The 5,704-nt window shown below is 36.2% G+C and overlaps 1 protein-coding gene across 2 annotated transcripts in view; it reads left to right on the forward strand.

The window, feature by feature from the left end:
• The first annotated feature begins 324 nt into the window (after positions 1 to 324).
• Positions 325 to 5,704, forward strand: part of LOC125678829 (rab-like protein 6) — a 55,528-nt gene continuing 50,148 nt past the window's right edge. The window contains exon 1 of one of the 2 annotated variants that reach the window (XM_048917534.2): positions 325 to 581. The gene's annotated coding sequence lies outside the window, so the exon portion shown is untranslated. The remainder of the gene's footprint in view (positions 582 to 5,704) is intronic. The other variant, XM_048917535.2, reaches the window with a different exon arrangement.

A 5,704-nucleotide genomic window follows, 5' to 3' on the forward strand; every position in this document is an offset into this window, starting at 1 on the left:
GCAGTCATGTCATACATGGTTTTTAAGTTGAATGATTGTACAATACAACGGTAGTAAATACATTTACATAGCATATTCCCTGGAAGCTCAAAAGGCCGAGATTCTCAGGGGGTGCCATTCTGTGTCATTTGAAGCTAGGTACCTTGTGTTGTTATTAGTATACAGAGGTCATAAGTCATTTACAGAAACAAGTGCCTGTGGTAAAATCCTATAGAAATCAATTTTTGCAAGACAATAATGTAATTTTACTTCATTCAGAGCCTCTGGATAGGTTTTCTAACACAAATATTAATAGTAAAAGTTTGTAAACCTTTTTTTCTGACAATGAAATAGTAAATCACAATTTTGCAACAAAAATTTTCGACACCAAAATGACAGCTAACTAGTACATGTATTGCTTTGATCGACCATAAAAATACATCGGGATCGGAGGTTTTAAAATCGTCACCTCTTCTGTAGAAAGGCCAACATCAGCTAACAGATTTCTTTCTTTTCCCCCTAAAACGCCCCTAAAAAGGCAGTGTATTTTGAAGATAATGAGGCATTATTTCAAATCATTGAGTCACTGGATTAATTGACAGGTATTTTAATTTTCAAATGGTGAATTCCGTGTTTAGTGATGTGCTCGAGTTTCCTCTGATTTTTTACTTGATAGTAGTAAACAGAACCCCATTCAAGGCATTGAATCAGTTCAGTCTGATAATGGAAATGAATAGAATTTCAACTACATAAATGAAATAATTGTTTTGGGTCCACCCCTTTGATTAGTTATATTTTTATTTCAGATTGTTGACTAGATATAAGCACAGGGGCTCGTCACGAATTGACCCTCTCTAATCTATATATTTACACAAGGGAGGAATCCAGAATCCAAAAAATCGCTAACTCAAATTTTCATTCGTCTCCTTTTTATATTTCAAGGACGTTAAATCTAAGAAACCCTATCTCGATCGATCCTCCCTTGTGTAAATATAGAATAGTCGATGTCAAATTTGAATAAGACAAAAATTTCGTGACGAGCCCCTGTGATATAAGCTGCAAGATTGTGTCATATATCGTCGACTGACCAGTTTCGGTGACCTTAGTGATAAACCACGTTTTTCTCATTAATCACTTGAATTAAATAAGTAAATTACACACCTACCTTTAAAGTAATTAAATTCTTCCAAAAATTCCAAATTCATTGGAACGTTAATTGAATATATTTTCATAACAAAAAACATGTCACTTTGTGGTCCTAAAACGGTGACGTCACCATTGTTTATATAGGTTTGCCAAAGTTTGTAACTGTTAAAACGTATATAGAGGAGGAATGTGCAACTAAACGTCAATGAATAAAATAACAGTGTAGAATTCTAGACTTTTGGTATATTTTATAATATGTTGACAGTGCTACCGTTTGAGCGAGCGCAGCTTCAAGTCATGTATGTACATATTTTGTAATGTTCATGCTTTGATCAGGTCCAATTTAAACAATATCTATTTGTAAATGACATGAATTTTATCTTGGGGTTTTGCATTAAAAATCATTAAAACGTGTGTACATGAATGTGATTAAAATATTTTTATGCTATATATACATTTTATTTCTGTTGCCTTCACTGTGACTTATGTATCTTGCATACCCATAAAATCCAAAAGAAGTCCTTTTAAAAAAAAAAATACCCTTACTGGTTATTATATCAGAACTTATAATAACCAGTGGCGTAGGGTATTTTTTCTTTTAAAGGGCTTATTTTGGACGTTCGAGCACCTGACTAATAATGCAGGGGTCCCGGGTTCGATTCCCAGTCCAGCCAAAGATTTTCTCCTACATTACACATCTATTAAAGTTAATCATTGAATACTGTTAACTCTTAAAGACAATGTACATGAAGTTGATCTTTTTGTTCATAAGGTCTAAAAGTCAATCACTAATATAATGAATTAATCTAAACCTCCAAAATATCATCAAATATTTGAATCAATGTAAATTTGATGGAATGTAATGTGCATTACAGTATATTTTCTACAAGTAATGCATTTCATTACCTTATCTTTACTTGTAATGCAAAAATGGCCCATTACACATTACACCCCCATTACACATTACACCCCCATTACACTGAAATTGGCTGTCATTACATTAACATTACCCCAGGCTTACTTTCCATAGGTAAAAATTTTCCTTCATTTGTAGAAAAAAAATACATATTGTAAATTGTGGATCCCCCCCCCCCCCTCCCCGAAAGCTCATGAATGCATTCTCAACAATTCCCCTTAAATATGGGTAGTAACATCTAAAACTGGATAAAACTCTGTTTCATTTCAATTATTATAATTTTTGCAACTGATGGTCATAGTTTAAAGGGTTTTTACCACAATTTTTATTGTTTGTAAATTTATATGAAAATGTGGTGTTTTGAATCGTGCTGTTATTATTTTTTCGATATAAAGCGTGCTTTAGTGATATTTTTGTATCGAAAGTGCAAAAAGCCAGATATGCATATTCTCGTTAGAGATTTTCGCGCCATTAGTATGTGACGTCATACATGTCAATTGCGGTGAAGCGAGCAAGCATGAAAACATTTAAACAAGTTGTGAACAGCACATACAGCAAGCTATTGATACAAAATGGAGAGATTCAACAGTTACAAGTCCCATTATATTGTGTTGTTCAGTATATAGCTGTAATAATCAGCACAAAAAAGAAGAGTTTCTTTACTTTTACCAACGAGGGAAGTCGGAGAAATTCTGTGAGCTTAGAACTAAATTTAGAAATACTTCAAACCAACAGAAAACCATCTTCAATGACGAACTTACATATTGCATTCCAACCCATTAATTCATGATATCGACATTTCTGTTTACAAATTAATAGGCTCGTTGTCCTTCAGACTGGACATAATCAGAGACTGCCTTCAGTTTGAGAACTCTTATAGCCTACCAGGCATTGAGGCAATCATTGAAGTCACCGCGGGTCTGGCAACCACAGAAATTTCTGTGTAGAATACACTTTTTATATATATGCACCTTTGATTTCATATGCAACGATATATTGCACCCCTTCCCCCGCTTGAAGTTTTGAGTATTGACACCATGTACGAAATGACTACACGGTCTATCAGACTATCCCTACACCCCCCCCCCACCCCCCCCCCCACCCGATTAAAATAGTAAGAAAATGGAAAAAGTCGAAAAAAATGCCAGTTAATAATCGTCAAAAATGCTGAAATACGGCGGCTTTATTTTTAAACAATGACGGTGCGTACCAACGTAGTGTGAAAAAAAAATGCAACAATATAATGAATGACAGCCCCCCTGTTGCTGTAAATATACTATCAATGTGTAGATTATTTGCTGATGACAACTCACTCCAACAGTCCTCATATAATATGCTATAAATTGAATACAAGCTTAATTATGATTTACATATACTAGAAAAATGGTCAAATAAGTGGCTACTCAAATTCAATCCATCCAAGACTAAAGCTGTTTATTTTTCGAAAAAAGATAACTCTATTTTACCGAAATTATTTTTCCAAGGTGATAGATTGGAGTGTGTTCCAGTCCATCGTTATCTAGGCTTATTATTGTCACATAACCTCAGTTGGTCTTTATACATTGATTCCATAGTTGATAAATCTTTTTTTAAAATAGGGCTTTTAAAAAAGCTTAAGTTCAAAATTGGTAGAAAACATCTGTCCAAATTGTATATATATAGCTTTTATTAGACCTACTCTTGAATATGCTTCAATTGTTTGGGATGGCTGTTCTGTTCACGATACTGATAAGCTTGAAAAAGTACAATTATGTGCAGCTAGAATTATTACTGGTCTTCCTATTTTTGCATCTAGAGAATCTCTTTATTTAGAAACTTTAAAAAGTAGACATTATATTGCAAAAATGACTACCATGTTTAAAATTTGCAATGGTAGCGCCCCTGATTATTTAAATGAAATTATTCCACATAAACATGAAAATATATCCCTTTATAATACTAGAAACGATAAGTTTTACATTCCAAAATGCAGATTAGAGTTATTCAAAAAATCATTTGTACCTGACTCTGTAAAACAGTGGAATTTATTAGGTCACCTGAATTCATTCAGGTGACCTATTGCTATCTGTTTTTGTCCGTCGTCGTGCGTTGTTCGTCGTGCGTTAACATTTGAACATTTTCAGCTTCTTCTCTGAAACCCCTGAACCAATTTCAACCAATTTTGGCATATAGCATCTGTGGGTGAAGGGGAACAAAAATTGTGAAATTTGTGGTCCCTGCCCCCCTGGTGCCTGAGGGGTGGGGCAAAAACCATCAAAATGAGTGTAATTTTAAAAAATCTTCTTTACTAATGGACATCAAGAAGCCAAACTGTGGGCATAATTATAATGAGCGTTGAGCCCTCTACCAAAATTGTGAAATTCATGGCCCCTGGAGCAGGGGTTCTTGTGTTAGGGTGGGGCTCTATTGGTCATATAGTGAAAGTGTAGAAATTCTTTGAAAATCTTCTTCTCTGTCTCTGGGTATTAAGTAGACAAACTAATAGCATGGTAATGATGAGAAAGGATGCCTCTTTATACCCCCCGCAACAAGTTGTGGGGGGGTATACTGGAATCGGGTTGTCCGTCTGTCCGTCCGTCCGTCCGTCTGTAGACGCATTGGTTTCTGGGCTCTAAAGCATTATTCTTTCCACCTACTGTCACCATATCATATATATGGACTACCCATGGGATGAAGATGTTCCCTATTGATTTTGGGGTCAAAAGGTCAAAGATCAAGCACACTGGACATCGAAGTAGCAATATGGTTTCCGGGCTCTAAAGTGTTATCCTTTCAACCTACAGTCACCATATCATACATATGGACTACCCATAGGATGAAGATGTTCCCTATTGATTTTGGGGTCAAAAGGTCAAAGGTCAAGCGCACTGGACATTGAAGTAGCAATATGGTTTCCGGGCTCTAAAGCGTTATCCTTTCCACCTACAGTCACCATATCAAACATATGGACTACCCATAGGATGAAAATGTTCCCTATTGATTTTGGGGTCTAAAGGTCAAAGGTCAAGCGCACTGGACATTGAAGTAGCAATATGGTTTCCGGGCTCTAAAGCGTTATCCTTTCCACCTACAGTCACCATATCATATATATGGACTACCCATGGGATGAAGATGATCCCTATCGATTTTGGGGTCAAAAGGTCAAAGGTCACGCGCACTGGACATTGAAGTAGCAATATGGTTTCCGGGCTCTAAAGCGTTATCTTTTCCACCTACAGTCACCATATCATACATATGGACTACCCATGGGATGAAGATGTTCCCTATCGATTTTGGGGTCAAAAGGTCAAAGGTCATGTGCACTGGACATCGAAGTAGCAACACTCAGAAAAGAGGTAGTTTATACCTATTACCAACACCCTTTGGGAGATTGGGGTAAGCGGGGGGTATTCTTAGTGAACATTGCTCACAGTACCTCTTGTTAAAAATTGTGAAATTCATGGCCCCTGGATCATGGGTTCTGGTGTTAGGGTGGGGCTCTATAAGTCATATAGTGAAAATGCATTATTTCTTTGAAAATCTTCTCTGTCCTTGGGTATTAAGTAGACAAACCAATGAGCAAGGATGCCTCTTTCAAAATTGTGAAATTCATGGCCCCTGGGTCAGGGGTTCTGGTATTAGGGTGGGGCCCTATTGATCATATAGTGAAAATGCATTTTATTT

This window comes from Ostrea edulis, chromosome 2 (assembly GCF_947568905.1).
Source record: "Ostrea edulis chromosome 2, xbOstEdul1.1, whole genome shotgun sequence".
Taxonomy (NCBI): Eukaryota; Metazoa; Mollusca; class Bivalvia; order Ostreida; family Ostreidae; genus Ostrea; species Ostrea edulis.